Raw genomic sequence first — 25659 nt, 5'->3', positions numbered from 1 at the left:
TTATTTATATATTTATATAAATATATAGTATAAATTAAATGTATGTGGGTTTATATATAATTTTAGAAATCATTAAGTACTATGCAAAAAAAAAATCATGTGGGAAAGAATTATGATGGATGAGGATATCTTTTAAATAAAACAAAGCCAGAGAAGCCTTTAGCCTCCCTAAAGAAGTGATTTTTCATAAGACAGGTTTATCGGGGTAATTTACATACGTTAAAATTCTCCCTTGATAATGACATAGTTCAAGGAGTTCTGATGAATGCGTCTTATTGTATAACTACCACTGAATCAAAGTACAGAACAGTTTCCTGCCCCCGAAGTCCCTTAGAATCTTTTTACAGCCTGTCCATTTGCCCCCCACCACCAAGCCCCCACAGCCTCCTGAAACCACCAATCTGTTTCCTGTCCTTTAGTTTCGCTTTTTCTGGAATGTGGTTGAAAGGGAATCATACAGTATGCAGCCTCCCATGCCTGGCTTTTTTCACTTAGCCCAGTGTGGCTGAGGTCCATCCATGTTCTCGCAATTATCACTGGCCTATTCCTTTCTGTGGCTGAATAGTATGGGTGGTATGGATGATGAACCACAGTTCCTTAGCCAATCCCTCAGTTGATGGACACTTGAGCTGTTTCCAGTTTTTATCTCTTATGTATGAAGCTGCTGTAGACACTTATGCACGCGTCTTTAGGTAGATATGGGTTTGCTGTTTTCTTGGGTAAATACATAGGAGTGGAATTGCTGGCTTATATGTGTGCATGACTCTATGTTTAGTTTTATTAGAAACTGCCAAACTATTTTCCAAAGTGGTTCTGCCATTTTGCATTCCCACCAGGTCCACCCCCTTGTCAATAATTAGTATTGTCAACCTTTTTTATTTTAGCCATTTTAGTATATACATAGTGCATTTCCCTGATGACTGATGATATTGAGCATGTTTTTGTGAACGTATTGGCTATTACATAAAATATAACTTTCATGCTATGTTTACAACATATAATTATAAATTATTTACATGTTTATACTTTACAACATGTATGTCATATAAAACATATTTTAATTAAAATTCAATAATGATAAGAAGGCACCATGATAGGAAGAGGCAGGGAAGACTGTTTCAGGCAGAGGGAACACTGTTCCAGGTAGAGGGAACAGCAATGGTGAAGGCCCTGAGGTGGAGCCGGGTAGGGATGATAGAGGAGCAGAAAGTCCAGTAAAGGTGCATCTTGGTGAGGGAGGATGATATGGGAGGGGGTGGTAGGCAGAGCCAGTGCAGGGCTGCATATCAAACAAAGGAGAAAACAGAGCCCTTTAGGTGCTATTGTTGCATAAGAATCTACGCCAAGACTTCGCAGTTTCCAATAACAAATCTTTTATGCTCACAGGTTCTAAGAGTCAGTAACTTAGACTGGGCACCATAAAGGTGGATTACTGCTGCTCTACAGTGTCTGAGATTTGAGCTGGAAAGATTCAAATGCCTGGAGGTGACTAGGTGGCTAGTGCTGGAATCTTCTGAAAGTTTCTTTTCTCATGTATCTATTGCCTGTGTTGGAACCACTTGGAGGCTGGGCTCAGCTGGGACTGTCTACAGAGCATGTACATTTGGCCTTCCCATGCAGCTTGGCTTTTTCACAACATGGTGGCCCCAGGGGTGTCAGACTTTCTCCATGAAGGCTTAAGGATGCAAGCAGAGGTGCTCTAGGGTACAAAGCTGATGCTGCATTGACTTTTATGGCCCAACCTTGGAAGTCATAAAACATCATTTATGCCCCATTCCACTGGTAGAAACATTCACAAACCTGCCCAAGCAGAGGGAAGCTAGACTTTCCACGTGACACACAGGGTCATGCTGAAGAAGAAGATGTAGAATGGAAGATATCGCTGTGGCAGTCTGGAAAATAGAATCTGCCACAGAGTAAAACCTGAAAGTGATACAGCTTGTTCTGCTCAACAAATGCTTCTGAGGGGTGATGAATAAGCATGTGGATGAATAAGACCCAGTCCTTGAACTTGAGGAATTCCCAAGGCAAATGGGGGAGATGGCTATGTAAATAAAAACCATACTGTACATACTTCTACAGCATGTATCATATTAGGCTACAAAGTCCCCAGGAAGCAATCCATATTGCCTGGGAGGTGGATGAGGGGCTTGGGCTGGAGAATGTGTAAGGGTTTACCATTGGGCGAGGACAGATGTAGTGGAAAGAAGAGCATGATCAAACAGTGATTGTTCAGGCAGAAGAGGAGGTTGCAGATGAGGCTGAAAAGGCAGGCTGAGCCTATTTAGAAGGGCTTCTGAATAGAGGCTGGGGAGTTGGACTAAATCGTATAGGCAATGGCAAACCATTGAGAGATTAAGCACTGTGATCAGATGCATGCTGTGAAAAGAACACTTGGGGAGCTAGAATGGTGGGCAGGTTGACCACTGACGAGGGATACGCTGAAAGTCTAGAAGCCAGGAGGGAGGTTTATTCAGCAGCCCAATGGAGAAGCGACAAGCATGCAATTGACACCAAGGTTAGAGAGAAAGAGGAAGAGTTAAAAGTGTCTCAGCAGTGAGTTCAACAGGGTTCTTCAAGAGTGAGGAGAATTCAGGGGAAGGAGAATGCTCCTCCCCTGGGCAGCTGTGTACCTTGTTGGTCTCAGCTCTGGCTATGAACTCAAATCATCTGGAAATGCTTGAGCCTCATCCCAAGGCAGCTAAACCAAAATCTCTGGGTTGGACACCAGGCATGGGTATTTTTTAAAAAGCTCTCCTGCAGATTCTCATGCACAACTGAGGTTGGAGACTGCTGGGATAAATGATGCATTTCAAAAGACTCCACAGAGACCTTAGAAAATGCTGGTGTGGGCAGAACAAGGAAAGAGATAAGTGATTTTGATTTTGGACATGTTGGGCTCATGATAACAAGGATTTGAACCTTTCTCTGGGAGACAACATAGTTTAATAAAAGTTAGTTGATCCATAAAAAGAGATGAAATCACTTCTTCATAGCAGTGTTACAAAGAGGATGCACTGTGCTTGAAAGCCACAGAAAAGATTTATTCCGTCTTCACCATCCAGGCACAGTGCTTCAGGCATTATATCCATCCCCACGGCAACCTCAGAAGATAGGCATAGTTCTTGTGATGTCCATTTTGCAGAGGAGGAAACAAACTCAGAAAGACCAAGTAACTCACCCAAGTTTACACAGAAAAGGAATACAGTGTCAGAGGCCAGAGGCAAACTCAGGCAGTCTGATCTCAGAAGTGGATCAAGGAGTCTCTGTGGCATAATGCATCTTAGCACCCCCTTCATGTTTGCATAAAATAAATTGATACCACGATGACTGCTGTATTATTAGCACTGTAAAAATTACTGCCCACATTAAACCCAGTTTTGCTATTTCCACTGCTTACATTACAAAGAATGACCACACTCATTCTGTATCGTTATGGTTCTCTCCACAAGCCCTCGTAAACCATCACCACTGCCTTTTCATTTACATGGTCCTCCGGGCCCAAAGGCCTCTGAGAATTTAACAGAGCCTCCATGGCGTATCATAAAACAAAACCAAATGCTCTCTTCTCCCCCTGCACCCCCTTTCCTTGAGTATCTGTCAAAGCCAGTGGAGAAATAGAAACCAGAATCTCCAAACAATACACTTCCCCACAGATAATAAATAAAATCTCCAAAGAAGGAGGGAAAAAGAGCGAGGAGTCCCACAAAGGCTGGGGGGTGGGGGCGGCTTGGGTGCACCGTTGCACTTTTCTGCAATGAGCCAAGCAGCTACCAGCAGACCCGGGGTAAGGAATCAATTGAGATAAAAAATGGATGTCCACATTACATATGCCGTGTGCACATAAGAGTGCAGATGCCAACAGGGAATGCAGTCCAAATCAGCCCCCTTTGCTGTTTTGCACACAAATAAATACACATGTTGCCTCGTGTGGAGCAGATGCTCAGTGAATTCCTATGCAATGCATCAAAGTACCAATATTCATTTGCGAATTTTCCAAATACACATGTTTATGGGCAATCATTTCTCTCCTCTCACAAATATGGGTCCAACAAGAGCTTTTAAAAAATCTTTTATATTAGGCCAGGCACAGTACTTCATGCCTGTAATCCCAGCACTTTAGGAGGCCAAGGCAGGAGGATTGCTTGAGGCCAGGAGTTCAAGACCAGCCTGGCTAATATAGATAGGCCCCCATCGCTACAAAACAGAAAAACTTAGCCAGGCCTGGTGGTGTGCATCTGTGTCCCAGCTACTCAGGAGGCTGAGGCTGGAGGATTGCTTTAGCCCAGGAGTTGGAGGCTGCAGTGACCTATGATTGTGCCACTGGACTCCAGCCTGGGCAAAAGAGCAAGACCCTGTCTTTTAAAAAATGGGTTTTTTTTGTGTTTTTTGTTTGTTTGTTTGTTTTTTGAGACAGTCTCACTCAGTTGCCCAGGCTGGAGTGCAGTGGCACAATCTCAGCTCACTGCAACCTCCTCCCGGTTTCAAGCGATTATCCTAGCTCAGCCTCCCAGGTAGCTGGGATTACAGGTGCCTACCACACCCGACTAAATTTTTTTTATTTTTAATAGAGACAGTGTTTCGCTATGTTGGCCAGGCTGGTCTCAAACTCCTGACCTCGTGATCCACCTGCCTCAGCCTCCCAAAGTGCTGGGATTACAGGTGTGAGCCACCGCGCCTGGTTCAAAAAAGTTTTTAATAATTTTTTTTTTGAAAATAAAGATAAACCATTTGTATTGATTGCATACGTGCATTGAAACTTTCTTATATAGTGCACCTAGAGAAAGTGCCAGGAAGTAATGACACAAATTGATGACTAGGGACCCTTCTAGGGACTGGGGAGTGGGCGGAGGGTGGGGTGGGAGGAAGAGAGATTAGAGTTTTAGTTTACATTTCTTTGATTTTTATATGGATAATACTTTTATCGGGGGCAGGTTTTGACTTCTTTTAATTCAAATAAATTTAGTGTTTCTTGAAACTCTGTACAAGCTACATGATGCCTTTTAGCTGATGGAGGCTTATTACATATCCAGTTTTAGTCCTAGTCTTGGGCCAGAAGAGCCTTCCCTGAATGCCAGTCTTCATGGGTCCCACTCTATCTCACTTCCAGCTGCATCCTTCCTATTGATCAAGGAGACTCTTGGGCCAATGGATCAGCCTTCTCAGAGACCACCCTCCTCCTCTGGGCCATGTAGCTGGCACCTACTCAATACTGTGTAGGTGCATACACTGGGCTGTTCGTGTGGAACATGTGTGGGATCTATATCTCAGGTGTGCTATGAGCTCTTGGAAATGAAAATCTCCCTGAAACATCATCACTGCCCCTTCTTCTGGGTCTCCTTCTCTAGTTGGAGGAGAAGCCTGGATTTTGTTTTCCGTTGAAGAGGGCATTATGGTTGGTCATTGTCTAAACTGGGTTATTTCCTTTGAGTGACATACCTCTGGGACTTGGCTCAGAGAAGTTTGTGTGCATAGGGGGATAGGGGACTGCAAAAAGCCTTTTCTACCATATGCAAGCTTCCAGAAGTGGGTTTGTGTGGTCACTGCAAAAAGTGGGAGTCAGGATCCCAGGAATTATGACTGTTTCATGACTTGAGCCCCAAAACTCCAGACCTGAATTGTCAGATGCACCCTTGATATCTCCATGTGGCCCATACTCAGCTGTCTCAAACTCAACATGTTCCAAATGGAACTGGTCTTCTTCCCTCAAGACCTGGATTTCTCTTGGGCTCTGGATTTAAGCAGATGGCTGTTCCCCTTACCGAATCTTCTAGACCAGAAGCTGGACATTGTTCAAATTTCTTCCTTCTTCATCACACCTGTAACAACAGAAATAAGAAAACTGTCATTAGCTGAGTTGCTTCATTCCTGGCATGGTAACAAATGCTTCACATTTAGTGTGTAATTTACCTCCCACATAACTGTGAAGTTGCTGGTATTATTATCCCCACTGTATAGATAGGAAAACTGAGGCTCAGAAAGATGAGGAAGCTTTCCAGGAGACGTTCTGACAAAACCTCGTTTCCAACCTCGTTGATTGGGCCTTTCTCTTTCATTCCCTGTGACTCTCTCTCCTCAGCTAAGTTTTTTCAAAGGCACCCAGTAGGTGTTCAGAGAAATGTGCTGGATTGAACTGAACTAACCTTCTAGAGGGTGTTATGAACGGCATCTCCGCCCAGTCCAGTTGGAAACTGTTGCCAACACGAGGTCCTCCTTGGAGAGGAAGGGGAGTGGGCTAAGAGTGAGGAGAGAATGGATGGGAGACTTCAAAGGGAAGGAAAACGATTACTGGGAAGTCTGTTTATAGAACCAGTGAGTGATGGTGAGGGGGAAAGGCTGAAAAACAAATGGAGGGAGGAGAAGTGCCTGGTTCATGAATCTATCACCGATTCTTTTCATCTGCTGGCCAAATTATGGGCCCCTGTATCTTTGAAAGTCCCCTCATTCCCTAAGCTGGAAGCCCGCACTTGACCACCACCCAGCTCCAAGCAGTGCCTGATGGTAGCATGGCTTGAAGGTCACCTGTGTGTAGAGTTCAGGCATAATTAGAAACAACAACAAGAAACACTTTTGCAGCATTTACTACTTGCCAGACACTGTTATAAGTTCTTCTGAATGTTTTTAATCCTCATGACACAACCTCATGAGGAAGTTACTATAATTAGCCCCATTTTACAGGTAAAGAAACTGAGACACAGAGATAAGCTTGCCTAAGGTCATACAGGTAGGAGGAGGTAGAACTGGGAGTTTAGCCTAGGAATGTGGTAGAGGTGACCCTTTTAACTCCTACACTCTATGCCTCCTGAGCAAAGAGGCTATGGGTCATGAGTTCAAACCCTGTTGCCCCAAATTGCCATAACTGCATGAGTTGGGCAAGCTGCTCCCTCTGTGAGCCTCAATGGCTGCATCTGTGAAATAGGGACAATCATCACAACTGCCTCATGGTGCTGCTGTGATGATTCTTATATAATCCACACAATGGGTTTAAAAAGCCCAGCCAGGAAAATAACGTTTCCTGCTTTTCTATTTCACAAAGTTCCACGAGAAGCAAAGAACATAATAGTATGTATATAGCAGCATTTTAAAATTTGCATCTTGAAATAGTGCAAGCACATAAAAGTGTAGGGAATAAATATAATAAACTCTCATATATTCAATATCAAGCTTAAAAAATAAAAACTTACGGATGCAGGTGGATCCTCTTACATAACTCTCTGTAATTGCCTATCTTCTCCCCCCTCTCCAAGGGTAACCACCACCCTGATTTTGAGGTTTATCATTCATATGCATATCTTTACATTCTTACCCTGGATGCATATATTTATCCTTAAATAACATATATTATGTAACATATGATGTTGTTTCACACATTAAAAATCTTCTGTCCATATTCTTGTGGAAATTTTGCTTAACACTGTAATTCTGAGACTGACCTGTGTTGACACGTACACTTCTGGTTGGTTATTTTTAACCACTATGGCGCATTCCACTGAACATACGCACCTTAATTTACTCATTCATTCTCCAGTTAATGACCATGTTGGTAGTTTCCAGGATTTTAGCATAGCAAACAATATTGCAGTGGATATTCTTGTATATAGCTCTCTTTGCATATATATAAGAGTTTCTCTAGGAGCCACAGCAGGTGTTAAACTGCTTGGTTGAAATGTACATGCATCTTATAGAAGTTATTGGCTATTGTTCGTTTGCTCTCCAACACAGTTACGCCATTTTATCCTGCCATTTTCTAAACAGTGGCCTGGAAGTCTCATTCATTCACATCCTTGCCAACTCAGTTTTTTTTTCAAATGGCAGCAATTTTTTTAAATGGGAGGCATTATTATTAGGTATACCATGTGGTCTCTTTGGTGGTCAAGGACTTCTGTGTGTTGACAACTGAGCCAGACAGCTAATATGAAGTCTTTTCCAAAAACAAGTCTGCAAGAACCCCCATCTTTTCTTTTTCAAAAGACTTTAATGACATCCCCCCAGTCTGATTCAGAACTCCCTTTTCTGTCATAGTGTAATTTCCCCATCCATGAAACAATTGAAATTGAAATTGCCTGATAATTTTTTCTCCAGTCTCAAATGAACATCATGAAATTGGTAACTACTAATCTCATTTTAGCACTGGAATCAAACCCACGACCTGATGCGCAGTAGGCACTCAGGAAATTTTTATTGTGTAAATAACTGATACCAATGTAATCTAGAGCTTGAGGAATGGTCAGAGGTTCCCACATTTTGTTGAATGGGTGGGCAAAACACCAAGTTAAATGGCAAGTGGAAGAAGCCCAGATGCTGATGGAGAACCTTCTATTTATCTGTTCATTCATTTATTCAGGCATTCACTTTTTAAATAAGCATTTGTTGCATACTGACTGTGTGCAAGGTCCACGGACTCCACCTTTGAGCACGCCTATCCTGTGTTATTTTGAGGTGTGATAGATTCTATGTCACAGGTGAGCCCAGAAAACATAAAACTAACTCACCTGGGAATGGAGGCAGCAAAGTCTTCCCGGAGGAGCTGGTACCCCCCAAGTCCTCTGTTCATCCTCTCCCCACCATGTCCCCTCCTGTCTCCTGGGGACACCCCTGTTCCTCAAACTGCCTAAGAGGTCAAATTCAGTTGCTGGATTCATGTCTCTTTTACCTTCAATTTCACCCAAATCAAAAGCCAAAAGGTCAACATAGCAGAGGTGTCAGCTGAAGTGCTTTTGAATTTGGTTCAGGGAGGTCGATGAGGAGGTTTGCTTCTTTCTTTGGCTATCACCCAAGAAAGAAAAGATGGGAGAAAGGGGAGTGGGCTTTGCTGACATTGAGGACAGGGGCTGGAAGCAAGGGGGAGGGAAACATCTTGAAAGAGACAAAAACAGCCTCCATGATATCCTGGTTTTTGGATCCAGAGCCCAGCATCTTAGAAACTCACACCTAGGGATCTGCCAAGCAGTGCTGCAAACACACCTCCCAGCACAGGCACAACCATAAACCACTCAGCCAGCACTCGCTGGCTTCACCGTGATGGGCCCATGATGTATTTACCCAAAGAGAAGAAGTGAAAGGTAGCTGTAGGCATGAAGCCATAAATACAGCTCGGTGTTCAGGTGACATCATCCCAAACTCCCCGCACAGTGCTCCATGGTTTATGAAATCACAACACCAGGCGGCGTCTCCTGGGCGGACGGGGTGGGCAGCTCTAAATTTATTTGACCTAATTCATTTAGTTTTTTCCCTTTCACTTTCTAGGGGAGGGGTTTGTCAGGACTTCTCCTTTTCACTTGAGGAGAATTTACCTGCCTCCTTGACTTTCTTCTGGGGTGTCTGGGATGAGAACAATGGAATCTTGAAAATAGCAGGAAAGTGGATCTGCTCAGAGAGCAAAGTGACTGCTCCATGATTTTGGAGAAATGGGTCCCTGCGAGTATATGTCAAGCTCAAAAAGTAGCCGATCTTTCAATGTTGGCTTTTTCTTTGGACCTTAAATATCCAAGGTAAAAATTTCTATTTGCTCTGTTCACTGCTATAACCCCAGTGCCTGACACATAGTATACACTCTAAAAATATTTATTGAACACATGAACCATTGCTGGAGCCCAGGCTGAAAGGTTCTGATAAAGTGCACTAACTGAAAATATGGACTAACTCTGAAATTCCCTGATTTCATTAAGCCTCAGTACCCATTCTTAAACACCAAGGAGAGGGGTACACATCAATAAACCTTTCCGGAGGGAAAATTTAAAACATATTTTTAAAAGCCTTGATGCCTAGTAATTCTACTGCTAGGAATTTATCCTAAGGAAGTAATCAGAACTCTGCATGAATATTTAGGTATAAGATGTCCGTTGCAGTGTTATTTACAATAGAAGGAAACCAGAGAGAATGTAGGTGTGCAGCAATCGGAAACTGGTCGATTAGATTATGTCAATGTGTTTAATATTTTAGGAAACTACTACAAAAAGTAAACATGCATAGTCTCTTTGTAAGTGGAGACTGGTGGATTATAAAACACTACACACTGTATGATCCCACTTTTATTAGAAAAAATATGCATACAGAAGACTGTGTGCTAATAAGCTTACAGAAGCCATCTCTGGGTGGTAGAATTAGGTTCTTTAAATTTTTTTCATTGTTTTATTTTATTTCCCAGTTTTCTACGGGAAGCATAACTCAACTGAACAATAAATATCATGAAGACATCTTAGGGTGAGGGGCTATAATATTTTGAGAGAAGGGTATATTTACGTGCAAGCTCTGTATAGAACTAGAGGTCCCTTAAAGCAGGGTGGTTTGTTTTAAAGGTTCAATCTCCCACTCCACTACTCAGTCAGTCATCCTGATAAAAAGTGGATGTTGGTGACCTACCCACATGTATTTCCTTCTGCTATACTGAGCTATCACTTTTTGCACCTGAATTTCCTTACATGGGGATCATGACATTTTAGTAGATCTCAAGTTTTTCCAAATCAATCACTAAGTGGGTTACATGGTATATTAGCCAGCTGGTGCTGCAAGAATGCTTTCAGCATTCAACAATACCCTCCCTCACCACCAAATTCAATGGTTTAAAGTATCAAGCATTTATTTCTTGCTCAAGAATCCAGGAGCTGACTGTAGTTTAGCTGCTTATGGCTGGGCTCAGCTGGGAGGGTTCCATTTCCAGATTGGGATAAGGTCTGATTTATCATCTCTCTCATTCCTTCTTGGACCAGTGGCCACTCAGGACATGTTCTTAACATGAAGAATGGAAGAAGCATAAGAACCAAGCATTTATAGCCTCTATTTGTGTCACATTCCCTAATATTTCATTGGCCGTAGCAGGTCACATGCCAAAACTAATGAAAGTGGAGCACAGTTCACCCATTCTAGTGGGAAATCTTGCAAAGTCACATGTCAAAGAGTGTGGATGTGTATATCAAGTGTAGGGAACTTATACTGCCAATAACGACTCCATCTATCACATGTGGGAAACCCAGTATCTGTCCACGGCTAACTTTCACTTTTCCTTGTCTTTGTCAAAGATCACAACACTTCAGAGACATCAAAGGTTCCTCCATTCAGATTACAGGGCCTTAGCCATATGTATTTGGTCATGTCCTGCATATCCATGAGGTCTCTTAATGGTTCATGTGTCTTCGTCTTGTCTCTACTGCAAAATTGCAGACAAAAGACACAGTAGTACTTTTGCTTGTTTTAGAGACACAGAGTTTCACTCTGTCACCTTGGCTGGAGTGCAGTGGTGCCATCATAGCTCAATGTAGTCTCGAACTCCTGGGCTCAAGTGATCCTCCCACCTCAGCCTCCTGAGTGCCTGGGATTACAAGTGCAAACCATCATGCCTGGTTAATTTTTAAATTTTTGTAGAGACGGGGTCTCACTATGTTGCCCAGGCTGGTCTTGAACTCCAGGGCTCAAGTGCTCTTCCTGCCTTGGCCTCCCAAAGTGCTGGGATTATAAGTGTGAGCTACTGTGCCCAACCACAAACAGTACTTTATGTCTTCTTAATAGGCTCAGCATCACACAGTAGGGCTCTGTGACTCAACACATTTATTTCTCAACAGTAGCATTATTCCTCAACAGTAGCATTATTCCTCAACAGTAGGGCTCTGTGACTCAACACAGTAGGGCTCCAGACTCAACACATTTATTTCTGGGCTATGGGGTGGTTTGTAGAGTGTCAACTTGGTTAAGCTGGAATTATGTTTCCAAGAGTTCTTTTGGTTTTCAGGTCCGAATTAGACTTGGCCAAAAACTGAATTTCTGCAAGGGTGGAAGGGTAGATGAAGTAGCAGCCAGTAGCCCTGGAGGGCCACCCTGGTTAGATGAGGTGACAAGTGCAGAGGTGTCAGCAGGTCTCAGCATGCCCTCACTTTCCTCTGTTCTCTGCAGCTCTGTTGATCCTGCTGACCAACAGCAGACCCAGTCTCTCCACCAGGTACTTGGAGCTGGACTCACGGAGGCTGTAGTTACACAGAGGCAGGGGTGGACCCCTTTTCCTCCCACCCCTTCCCTCTCAAGCTTCTCCTCAATAGTCCCATTGTGGCTGCTGGACATGTGTGGATACTCAGGTTAGGTGGCTTTGTCACCATTTTTAATGAGGAAACTGAGGAAAAGCAATGTTAAGTAACTTTCCCAGTGTCAGATTACTTGCTTCTTCAGAGATTCTATGGCTGTCAGTACAAATCTTGGCCACTAAGCTACATAAAATAGAGAGTTGGGAAGAGGGAAGGATGATGTGAGCACTGTGTCAGGCAAGGTCTGAAACCAGTGATTATAAGACATGGATACCATTTCATGTCCAGTTCTCTTCTAAATGTGATAGATTAAATGATTGGTCCCAATGACCCACTCCTCTGAGGTCATATCACATGTCCACAGCTTTACTGTGGCTGAAAGCACGTTTTCCTGCAACTCGACTCTGGGCTTGGCCACATGACTTGTTTTGACCAAAGGGATGTTAGTAGATATGATGTGAGCAGAAGCTTAGAATGTGCTTGTGCGGTTGGTTTTGATCTCTTGCACTCTGATTATCTATCATGAAAGAAAAATAAGTCCTAGGTCGTCACTGCTCTTTCAGCCTGGACTCCAGGATGAGACACATGGAGCAGATCACATGACCTGGATGGTCACTGTTCTGGGAAGTCAGACCTGGACTCAAAGTGGAGGCCGAAGTCCTGCATAGCTGAGCTGAGCTGCAGCTGCCCCACAGACCTGTGAGCATGACAATGGATAACAGTTTTAAGCCACTGAGCTTTGGAGTAATTTTGTTATGCAGCATTGTTGTGGCAAGAGCTACTATAGTAAAACATCCTGTTTCCATGGCAGGGAAAAGATGCTAAAGAGTGTGCATAGTAAGTTCTTATTTAAATATATATTTTGTATATGTGTGCATTTGTATGGAAGCCCTTAGGTCAAATGTTAATGGGGGTTTTCTAAATGTATGGAATTTCCAGGAAACTTGCACTGTATAAATTATATATAATTGTAATGTTTGATTGTTTAAACAAAAAAATATATAATGACTTTTAATCACACAATATAGATTGGTTTTTCTTTACAAAACTTAATAAGTTCTGGTGCTAATAGATCTGTCAACAAGAAGTGACTTTGTCCTAAATAAAAATGCAAATATTTCCTTAGGAGGATTTTTCCTCAGCCAACCATATTTCACTAGCTTTAGGACATGACCAAAGTCCTTGAGAGCACCAAGATGAGGGGTGGGAAAAAACAAACAGATGATTTCTCCAGAGCAGTGGATCTCAACCGGCAGTGACCTGTCTCTCCAAGATCATTGGACAATAGCTGGTGATGTCTTTGATTGTCACCACTGGGGGTTAGGGGAGGCAGTGGATGCTATTAGTATCTAGTGGGTAGAAGACAAGGATACTACTAAACATCCTACAATGCATAGGACACCCCCACCTCCCCCAGTAAAGAATCATCCAGCCCCAAATGTAAATAGTGATGAAGCTGAGAAACACTCCTTCAGAGGCTGTCTGTGACACCTTCTCTCGTCCCAAATTTGGGACAGGCTGGAGAGGCACAGACGAGCACACTTCACAGGAACCCAGCTTGGGGCACTGAACATTAATCCAGAGCTTGTCCAATGCGAGTAACTTGCAGAGCACGGTCACCCTGAACTTTGGGACAGAAGATTGAGCAAGTATGGGGTTAGAGAGGTAGGACAAACTCTGAGATGTTACAGAGTCGAGTCCTTGGCTCCAGATAGGGCTGGTGGCCAAGACAGAGCATGTGGTCGGTTCACAGCATGGGAGCATCTGTGCTATACCAAGATTACTCATAGGATAAAATTAGACCTCCAGACCCAAGCAAATACTAATCTGCTTTCTGTCTCCATGAATTTGCTTTTTCTGAGCACTGCATATAAATGGTAACATACAATATGAAGTCATTTTCTATTAGCTTCTTTCACTCAGCATAGGGTTTTAGAGATCCATCCATGTTGTAGTATGCATCTTTTTTTTTTTTTGCTGAGCAGTATTCCATGGTTGGATATACTAAACCAACCACACTTTATGAATCCATTGACCAGCTGATGGACATTTGGATTGTTTTTAAAAATATATTTATAATTATGCAATTTTAATTGTATTTGAAAAACACTAGTATTTTTATATATGCATGTGTGACCCAGAATATAATGATTTCTTCAAATATGTAAATGCTGCAAAACAGATTCCCTATTTATCTATCTGAACTGTCCACATTTTCAGGAAAATCTCAATGGTTTAGAATTCTTTAACTTGGAAGCCATATGGTTATTTAGTAGAGAGGATTTAAAAAACAGAATAAACTAAATACATGTGTGCCCAATTGTAGCTAATATTTATTAAAAGTTTATCTTATGCTTGGAAACTATTGCAGTGCTTGACATGTATCAATTCATTTTATTGCCTTGACCACTCTAAGAGGCAGGTATTGTTATTATCCTTATTTTACAGATGAGGAAATTGTGGAGCAAAAAGATTAATGATGTGTTCAAGGGCACATGGTTAGGAAATAGCAGGATTTGAAGCCAGGGAGTCTGGCTCACACTCCCAGCCTCCTATGCATGCACTGATTTTTTTCAATCAATATAAATTACTTTACTTATTACAATCTGGTTATTCTTTGGCTTTAAAACATCCATGCCAGTATAAGCTAGTCATTACATTTCTCTCCTCATGCTAGAATTCTAGTCTGAACTTTTTGATGACATATCCAGTGTTGAGCCTAAGACTATACAGGCTTTGAAGTGCTGCCACTTAGTATCATTGTGCAACCCTAAACAGGTACTTCAATCTCTCCAAGCCTCCGTTCTCTCACCTGAAAAATGGGAATTATAAACCTCGTAGGGTTGCTCTAGCATTAAATAAGATGAACATCAGATGCCTCGCACATAGAAAGCATTGACTAGCGTAAACCTGTGTAACTTTTGTCACGTTAGTGTCATGCTATTACTCATGCTCACGTCAGCTGTTAATATGCATACACAATATGCATTACTACTTTTATACACATCCACATCTATATTTATATTGTACATCTAGAGGCACTTGCCTGGAATTGCTAAATCAATCTCAGGACAGCAGGGGCAGGCTCCAATCTGAACAACCTTTCAGAAGGGAGCAGGGAAAAATCCTTGCTCAAGACACACACAGATCCCTAGATGCACAGGCAGCCCTCTCCACTCCCCCCACCCCCATCGTCCACCCCATCCCCCTCTCCTCCAGCATTCCAAACTGCAGAGGCTGACCCTGTCTCTCTTGATGATTTAAGTTTTGGAGAAGGACCGGAGAAGGATTTGTTTTGACATTTAAAGGCAATCCAGGTAATGAATGGCAGGGGCGGCGTCCACCTCCCTGTCCATATATCTGCGCAACAGTATCTATTTTTGACGTAGCTGACACGCCATTTCCTTTAGCAGCACAAGGGGGGCTCGTCTTTAAATTAAACTCGTCTCCGGCCCCTCCGATCTGCAGCTCGATCAGGGGCAGACACTGGTGAGGGAAGCCAGAGAGACGGGGCAGGCCTGCTGGCGGTCAGTGATGCATGATGGAAGGAACCGGGACGCGCGCGCTGGAAGCAGCACTCTCTCCAAAGCACTCACTAATGACTGAGGACAGCCCCGAGTCTTCTAATCACCTTTAATGTGCACTTTAGAAGCTGACTTTAAAGCAGGCGAGATAAGCAGGTCAGACAAACAGACAAGGAAAACAAAATAAAATCATATAATCGTCTCTAGGCAGCTGATTTTGGATGAGGAGGAGGCGATGCACTTGATTAAGAATTTACTAGGGCAGAGAGACGTCCAGGCTTCCGTGAGTGCCTTTGTTTCAGTAACTAGCAGACCCTCAATCCCCAACCCACTGCCCAGGGGGTCCCAGAATTCTGTTCCTTAGAGTTAACTTGGTAGAGTGGAGAGAAAACGTTAGCATGGGAGTCAGCAAAACCCAGCTCTGCCGTCTTACTAGCTGGAAGGCTAGTCTCTCTTTGCCCAAGGCTCAGTTTTCTCGTCGGTAACAAGTCCTTCATGTCCTTTGAAGGGTCATTGTGAGGATCTAAATGCAGAGGAAGAGATAGACAGAAAGACAAAAAGAGATAGGAAGGAGGAGGAGGGGGAGGTGGAGGAGGGGAAGCAGGAGAAGGAGAAAGGAGAAAAGAAAAAGGAGAAAGGAGGAGGAGGAAGAGGAAGAGAAAGAATATATGTGCAAGCAATTTATAAACTGCTGCAAAGCACTTTCCAAATGTTGCAATTATTACATAACTATGAGGAGACATTTGGGGTCTACCTGAGGAAAAACAGTAACAATAAAGGAAGGTATTAAGCCGGCCTGTCTTTTAAGCCACACAAACATTTCTATCCATGCTTTGCCATTATTCTTCCCTCCAACCCTTTCTGCCTGAGGTCCTGAATCTTTGATCTTTCTCTTAAAAAAATGTTTTAAACACAGTAAGGGGGTCTTAGAGTTTGTGTGATCCTTTCTGATTTAAACTTTAACTAAAACAAAGACCTCCTGGAGAATACCATGGCCAAGTTGGCCTCTCTGATATCTGGGTAAATTTTCTTCCTGTCAGAGCAAAGAATAGTGGGGTGGGTGAATGTGTTACAGGGGAGCAGAAGATTCCAGTCTCATATACAAGCTTACCCACCTTTCATCTGCTAGCCAAGAATTCTTGCGACATGGAATTTGGGTGGAAAACAATTGCAGCTTCTCATTGAGCCAAAGTCACCTTAGGCCTTGGCACTGATTCCTATGGGATGATGGAAGATGTGTCCCAAGAACCAGAAAGGAACAATGAGGAACTTCTTTCCAGAAAGCTACTGTCTACTCAAGACCTTCACTGCAGTGGCAGAGGGAGATTAGTGATCAGTCTTCAAACTTGCTCTAGTGCAAGATACCCACTGGGTCCCTGTGCCCCCATCTCCCAGGACCCACAGGATCCCATTGCCTCAGAAAAATGACACTTCTTTGGTCTCTGGATAGAAACAGACTAAGGGACTGAAGTGGTCCATGCCCTCTTGGTGATGGCTCCCTTTTTCATGACATCTATTCCTATCTCATGGAATTAGAGAACTTGCTTTGGGAAAACACTGCTTCAGTGTCAAACTTGGCGTTGAACACACCTCTTATCACCAATAATGACCCTGAAGGTGGCCCTGTTTAGAGATGATAAAAAGAATATCTCAGATTTGCATGATTTTAAAAGGACCTAAAATTTGGAATATTGCTAGGTAACATGCTAAGTAACGAATTTAAGCTCATGTTTATTTTTTAATGTGATGCTAAAACATAGGATGAAGAAGTGGCTTCATCCCAGCTGCTGTGACTGGAACTTGAAGATTTGGGTTACTGAAACTCACCAATAATAAGGTCAAAGTAATGCAAGGAATACAACCTAAATGTCCATTGATTGATGAATGAATAAGCGAAATGGTTTATCCATACAATGGTATATAATTCAGCCATAAGAAGAAGGAAGTACCTACATGTGCCACACTTGAATGAAACTTGAAAACATGATGCTGAGTGAAAGAAGCTGATACGGTTTGGCTCTGTGTCCCCACCCAAATCTCATCTTGAATTGTAATCCCCACTTTTTGAGGGAGGGACCTGGTAGGAGGTGATTGGATCATGGGGGTGAATTCCCCCCTTGCTGTTCTTGTGAGAATGAGCGAGTTCTCTCAGGAGATCTGGTTGTTTGTTAAGCGTCTGGCACTTTCCCCTCTGGCTCTCTCTCTCCTGCCACCATGTAAGATGTGCCTTGCTTCCCCTTGGCCTTCTGCCGTGATCGTAAGTTCCCTAAGGCCTCCCCAGCCATGTGAAACTTGAGTAAATTAAACCTCCTTTCTTTATAAATTACCTGGTCTCTGGCAGTATCTTTATAGCAGAGTGAGAACGAACTAATACAGAAGCCAGTTATAAAAGACCACATATTGCACGATTCATTCATATAAAATGTCTAGAACAGGAAAATTTATATAGAGAGAAAGCAGATCCCTAATTGCCAGGGCCGGGGGGGATAGGGGTTAGGGGAATCAGCTAAAGGGCACAGTGTTTCTTTTTGAATGTTCAAAAATGGACCGTGGTGATAGTTGTCTGCATCTGTAAAAATACTGAAAATCATTAAGTTGTATACTTTCAAGGAGTGAATTGTATGATGTGTGTGATTTAGATCTCAATAAGTTTGTTTAAAGAAATAACTCAGAGTTGGCCAGGCATGGTCGCTCATGCCTGTAATCCCAGCACTTTGGGAGGCTGAGGCAGGCGGATCACTTCGGGTCAGGAGTTTGAGACCAGCCTGGCCAACATGGTGAAATCCCATCTCTACTAGACAAAAATACAAAAATTAGCCAGGCATGGTGGTGTGCACCTGTTATTCCAGCTACTCAGGAAGCTGAGGCAGGAGAATCACTTGAACCCAGGAGGCGGAGGTTGCTGTGAGCCGAGATCACGCCACTGCACTCCAGCCTGGGTGACAGAGTGAGACTCCATCTCAATAAATAAATAAAATAATGACTCACAGGCATGTTGGGCTGCAGTCACAGAATAGCATCTGAAACAAGGTTCTGTTTGATGGGAACAGCACCAGGATTCAGGTCTGGGGTTCCAGTGTTTGTGAACGACAGGAAATACCAAGAGGAAGGGATCCCAGAAGTTTAGACAAACAGATGAAGCGGTCTGTGACTGCGAATCCTGGGGACAGAAGCTGCTGCCCACAAATATGTAGAGAATTGTGCTGTTGAAGAGAAAACAGCCTCATTCTGAGTAATTGACGAAGTTTACTTAGGAAGTCAATTTCAGCTCAACATGTGGTTGAGATTTTAAAAGGGAGAGTTCTTCGTGTCTGTGTGTCATGTGTGTGTGTCTTTGTCGGGAAGAAAGATCTCCCTGTCAAGGCAGCATTCATGAACAAAGTGAGGACAGTCTACCTGGAATGTTAAGAAAGCATTTCTGCACTAAGGATAGAGTTTGGAATAGAAGCCTGCCAAGTACATGTCCAATTCTTAAAAGACTATGATTCCAGGAAGACTAGACCCCAAGTTCACTAGAACCTTGCTAAAGCAACATTTGCTTTGGAACAAAACTCAGGATGAGTTGGTCTGAGAAGCTTGAATTGTAAAAACTATCAGAAGACCACATTATAAGGCTTCTGGAGGGCTCGTCCGGAAGTTCTAGGAGGGGAGAGCTGCTGCTCCTACACCCTTGGCTGAAGAACAGCCCTCTTCTATCGGTAAAAGTCATCTTCTTTGACTGTGTGGGCAGCTTTGAGAAGAATGCACATTGAGTGGTGAGGGAGGAAGGGGACACCCACCTAGCCAGCCAGATCAGCCAAATCAACCCTGGTGATCAATGGGGTGGCAGATGTTGCAGCCAGGTCGCCCTCACATCCTTGAGTTGTCATCCTTGGGGACAGTGTTTCTGTGATGACCTAAAGGGCCACCCTCAGGAGACAGTGACATACATTGGATCTGAGCATGACTTTGGAGTTGGGGAGACCTGGGTTTAAATTCTGGCCCTGTCATTTCTTCTTGGTAGGATACCGGGGCAAATTAGACTCTCAGTTTTCTCATTTACAATATCGGAGTAATTATATAGACACTATTGTGTCAGGGAAGCATTACAATAAGGGATCTTACTGACACTCTAAATTCTTCCTTTTTCCGGATTACAAAAGCAAAACCAATATGTGGTAAAAAAAAAAAAAAAAATTGTCCTTCAAAACATACATATTGAAAACCAGAAGCAAACATGCCCTGAAATTGTGCCTCTCAGATATACCTGCTGTTTATCCTTTAACTTTTATATATTTTTCACATATACTTCAGTGAGTTTTATTATTTTTATCATGCAAAAATACAATAAACTTGACACATTAAACATTAAAACTTGACAACACCCTTACAACATTCTGTGTGCTCGCCTACAAGTCTACTAGCGGTAAAAGTTGTCTTCTTTGACTGTGTGGGCAGCTTTGGGAGGAATGCACATTGAGTGGTGAGGGAGGAAGGGGACACCGACATAGCCAGCCAGATCAGCCAAATCAACTCTGGTGATCAATGGGGTAGCAGAGGTTGACTCCAGCATCCTTTGATAAAACATAGCAGGTTAAAGGTTTAAGAGAGTTAGGTAGTAGGAACCTTCAGATTTGGAAATCCAGTCTTTATCATCACCTCCACCTCTGTCATCATAACCACCACTGCCACCATAACTATCTCCCCCAGACCATCATCCTGTCCACTACCACTACCACCACAACACAATTATCATCGCCACCACTACTTCCATCATCCCTACCTTCACCATAACCTCACCACCACCTCACCAACACAATCATCACCATCACCACCATCATCAGCACTAATACCAGCCATCACTACTATCATTATTACTGTCATCAGCACCACTATCATCATCAGCACCATAATTACCACCATAATCACCACTGCCATCACCATCACCACCACCATCACTACCAGTTATAAAGTGCCCCTGGGCAAGCCACTTGCTCTCTCTAGATTCTATGTGTGCATCTCAGGCTTTTGTTTACCCATCTTTAATTCAGTGCTAAACATCTACCTGACCCTACACAAAGTTTCAATAGCCCTTTCCTCTATCATTTTTATCCAGATCCCAGGAGACGTACTGGCATTCAGTTTTAAGTGTCCACACTAGGTGAAAATGCACTACATTTTAAATTTATGTTAAAATTCTCTGTAGTCCGTATATTGGGAACTTCTCTGATCCAAAGTAAGTTTTTACTGTCAAGTTCTGGGTCTCTAAGACCAGAGACCTTAGAAGATTTAAACACACAAATGCATTCAAGAAAGAGCAGGAGAAAAGCCAGCAATACAGAGAGGACTTCCTCAGCCTGGTGGTTGTGACGCCCCGTGTTGAGAGTAAACTTCCCCCAAATAATCTGGGCAGTCTTTTATTTTTCTTGCCTCCATCATTGACCTGTTGCCTCATGGCAGAGTGCATTTCTGAGACAGGATCAAGACATTCCATTGAGTTATACTACATCCAAATATCAGACGCTGCCTTTGAACCCTTCTGACAAACCACAAACTTAGGAACCAGCATTGACACAACACTCAGTGGATTCAAAACACTGAGCAGGGGAAAGGAGAGGGTGTGGGAAAAGGCTCTTTGATTAAATGTGTTTCTTTCTCTTTGTGCTCTAATGGGGTCTAAGGTACTGCCTGGCAACTTGGAAGTTCACGTGCTTGTTTTCTGAAGAAAGTCTCTGTCACGTCCTCTCTCAGAAGTTTTTGGCCAAGAGCAATATTAGAGATTTGTTATTGGTTTAAATAACCATGCATTTCCATGGATAAACATTCAAGCAAGAAAAGGAAAGCATAGAGGAGAAATTTCTCTTAAGAAAAAAAAAAAGGATGTGAAGAAAGTCAAGATATTAGCAGTCAAAGTGTCTCATTTTCCAAAGAATTAGGCTTATCTTTTCACAGACCTTCGTCTGCTGGAATGACTGTCTAACCTCCGTGCCACGTTTTTAATCCCTGCAAACTGGTTTTAGTTTTTGCCAAGATGGATGTTGGATCTGAATGAAAACCAGAGTCATTTATCTTTGCCAAGGCATTTTCTTCTTCTTCTGCGGTGGAAAGTTATGGAGATAGGTGCTTTCTCATCGGAATGTGCCCCTTCCAAAATTATCAGGCTCCTGTGGTTTGCTGATAACCAAAAAGACTCAGGCTCAGAGGTGCAGAAACTCATTGAGGATAAATGAAGAGAACATTAAAAAGAAGACATATGTCTTTGTAGCCAAGGAGGCAACCAAGAAGATATTTTCTGAATGTGGGGCAACTTCATTTGCTAAAATGGGGGCTCATGAATGATTATGCACCTCCATTTTCAAAGCTGGACTCAAATTCCTTTACTTGTACCTCTTCTTTAGGCCTAATGTTGGGGGGGAACCATTAGCATTCCAGGCACCTTTTCAATTAAGAATAAAGGCTACAGGGCAATTTAAAGTCAATGACTGATTTCTTCCTCTCCCCTCTGCTCACGGAGGAGCCGAATTCTCTTTGAAGCCAGGATTGGAATCTGAAGCCTGGTCAATAAGAAAGCTTAGACTGCTCAGAGAGAGCCTACTTTGGTTTGAGGTATAGGATAAATGTCTAAGAGCATTTCTGTCCTCCTCAGTGAAGCCAGGTGTGTGTTTTGTTGAGAGAAACAGCAAACAGATACAGATGCTAACATTGTACAAACACAATGTTAGCAACCCCAGCACTGTGGGACTTAGAAAGCATTCAATTCTTCTAATTCATTGCCATTTATCACCCATCTCTCAGCTCAAAGAGCCTGGAGATTTGGAGTTGCTTTTAGGGATGCCAAGAATAAGCACATCACCCACTAGGGTACCCATTTCATATTAATTATTAATAGTTACAAAACACTCTGGTTATAAGCTGTATGATATTTGGCTACACATTAAGCCATCAATCTTACTAAATTTCCTTTAACATGCAGGAAATAAAAGCCAAGAGTACCTCCTTGGAAGCCAAATGGTGCAGAGAGAGGAAATTGATGAGGGTTATGTCACTCAGTAGGGAATCTGATTCATCAGAAGTGAAAAAAGTCATCAAAAACTTTGTTCCAAAAGCCACAGGTTATTTTGAGCAAAGTCTGTTTCCCCCCATATGCTGATAGATTTCCTCTCATGGTTAAAGCTACAAGTTTTTTCACAGAACATTAAAGTTATCAGACTTTGGAAGACAGAAGACCCATGGCAGCAAAGGTTCTGGCCTATTTGCTAGAAGATTTGCACTGGTTTGGGGCAGCTTGCAGGGCCATTGTCCTTTTGTGTTTCTGGCTAATGGGATGGAAAAGGACAGAAAACCAACCTCGGTTCTGCGGTGTTGGTACTGGCTGGAAATATGTATTGTCAGTGCCCTCTAGCGGCCGAGTCTTGGCGGGACGTTAAAAGAGATTTTTCACCATGAGCTGGGTGTTGAGTCCTTTTAAAAAGCAATTTTGCAACTTGGCTGTGGCCACTGTGCTCTGCTTGTAATGGCTTTAGACTTCATGATGCTGGTGCTTTCATGTTAAACTGTTTCAAAGCCTCTTGTGGAAGCAAGAGAGTTTGAACTAAACTACAATTTTTGAAAATGGCAACTTGAAATATTTTTGCCTCCAATGTAGACCATTCTTTGCCTGCATGCTTCCCTCTTGATTGTCTAGTCCCGAAAACAGCATCTTCATTCAATGAGTAAATGTTTTCTATTACTCAAATTTATTTGGTAAAATAGACTCGGGTAATAGAAAATTGTTTTCTTCTTCATACTAATTGTGTGCCTTGCGAAGGCTCTAAAATCATTCCGTTTTGACCTAGAAATTCCTTTTCTAGGAGTTTTTCCTAAGGAATCATTATGAATATGAACAAGATTGAGGAACAAGCTACTTCTTAAAAGGTTATTCATAATAAAGAAGGAAACAAACCACCTAACGGGCCAACAATACAGACATTGATAAATTATAGTTCATCCAACTCATGGAGTAGGAGGTAGTAACTAAAAACAACATATTATGATTAGAACCGGAAATACCATTTGACCCAGCAATCCCATTACTGGGTATCTATCCAAAGGAATATAAATCATTCTCTTATAAATACACATGCACACGTGTGTTCATTGCAGCACTATTCACGATAGCAAAGACACAGAAGCACCCCAAATGGCCATCAATGATAGACTGGAGAAAGAAATGTGGTACATATATACCACGGAATACTATACAGCCATAAAAAGGAATGAGATCATGTCCTTTGCAGGGACATAGATGAAGCTGAAAGCCATTATCCTCAGCAAACTAATGCATGAACAGAAAATCAAACACCACATTCTCACTTATAAGTGGGAGCTGAACAATGAGAACACATGGACACAGGGAAGGGAACAATACATGCTGGGGACTGCTGGAGGAGGATGGGGTGGGGTGAGAGCATTAGGAAAAAGAGCTAATGCATGCAGGGCTTAATACCTAAGTGATGGGTTGACAGGTGCAGCAAACCACCGTGGCACACGTTTGCCTATGTAACAAACCCGCACATCCTGAACGTGTACCCCAGAACTTAAAAAATAAAATTAGATAAATAAATAAAACATACTGTGGTTGAGAAGATCCTTTTCAAACAGCTGGGGAGACTGGTCACTCAAGTGACTTTCCCAGTGTCTCACACAAAACCTCAGTGGTGGTTATGTGGGTGTTGATTTTGCAGTAGGTCATTGAGCTACACGTTTTCCGAATATATGTATTTGTAATTTTTAAAGAATATTTTTTATAGTTTAAAAGAAGATTTTTTTAAAAAAAAATCAAAGAAACCAGGTATTCTAATCCTTAATTTAGCACTCTGTTTCCCACACTAGTCTACTCCTTGGAGAAACGAATGTACAAAAGAGAAAAGATGGAATTATGGTCTCTGGGAACTAGATTTTAAAATTGCATTTAAGAAATACCTAATGTAGGCCGGGCACGCTGGCTCACGCTTGTAATCCCAGCACTTTGGGAGGCCGAGGCGGGCGGATCACGAGATCAGGAGATCGAGACCACGGTGAAACCCCGTCTCTACTAAAAATACACAAAATTAGCTGGGCGTGGTGGCAGGCGCCTGTAGTCCCAGCTACTCGGAGAGGCTGAGGCAAGAAAATGGCGTGAACCCAGGAGGCGGAGCTTGCAGTGAGCCGAGATCACGCCACTGCACTCCAGCTTGGGTGAGAGCGCGAGACTCTGTCTCCAAAAAAAAAAAAAAAGAAATACCTAATGTAGACGACGAGTTGATGGGTGCGGGAAACCACCATGGCACGTGTATACCTAAGTAACAAACCTGCACGTTCTGCACATGTATCCCAGAACTTAAAGTATAATAAAAAATTTTGCATATAGAACATCCCATTGGTGGACTGGATTTGTTTGCAAATGGCCTTGTCAGTGGTGAAGTGGAAGAGAATGTGAAGCCCCACTCAGCTGAAGTTTGCAACTTGTCAGCAGATCTGGAAAAACAATACAGTTAAAATTCTTGACTCTCTGGAGATAGGAAATTACTAATAAATTTCATGAATGCATATTTCCTTATTGCCATTACAGTTGTGAGGAATGGCCGTATCTTTTGCTGTTATTTTTAAACCCTATAGAATATTTGTAGAAAAACAATTTGTCTAAATGTACGAGGTAGTTTATAACTTCTCTACATTTCCATGTCAGAAGCAAAGAGATAAATAGTTAATTCTGAGTTACATTTAATAAGTATTCATTTGTTTCTCTCCACCAGAGACAAGAGAGAAAAGCAGCTTAGTCCCAGACCTCAAGGTACCCCAGTATGGCTGGGAGGAAGTTTGACATCCTTGAAAAAAAGAATAGAGAGCAACATAAGGCAAGTGAATTCAGTGTACAGTATAAGCATTATAATGCTCTAAGGAATAAAATCAAGTGTCAAGATGCATAGTTTATAGTAAGGAGATATTGTGTCAGACTAATTTGGATATAAATCTGTATGAACATGTGATCTTAAATCTCTATGGCTCGATTTCTCTATCTACAAAATGAGAATAATATTGACACTATTGTAAAGATTGAATGCACATTGTTAGAATATGCATAAGAAAATGCACATTGTACTTCCATGTTTATTGCAGCACTACTC

General features: G+C 42.4%; 1 long non-coding RNA gene across 1 annotated transcript in view; it reads left to right on the top strand.

Annotated features, from left to right (window-relative positions):
* LOC131380822 (uncharacterized) overlaps window positions 1-25389 on the top strand; it is a 60189-nt gene extending 34800 nt beyond the window's left edge. Inside the window, exon 3 of the long non-coding RNA XR_009209067.1 lies at window positions 25307-25389. This is a non-coding gene — a long non-coding RNA (uncharacterized LOC131380822). The remainder of the gene's footprint in view (window positions 1-25306) is intronic.
* Window positions 25390-25659: the final 270 nt, after the last annotated feature.

The sequence above is a fragment of the Hylobates moloch genome, unplaced genomic scaffold (genome assembly GCF_009828535.3).
Source record: "Hylobates moloch isolate HMO894 unplaced genomic scaffold, HMol_V3 SCAFFOLD_12, whole genome shotgun sequence".
Classification (NCBI taxonomy): Eukaryota; Metazoa; Chordata; class Mammalia; order Primates; family Hylobatidae; genus Hylobates; species Hylobates moloch.
The sequence above is the reverse complement of the archived record's forward strand: the minus strand, read 5'-3'. Positions and strand labels throughout refer to the sequence as shown.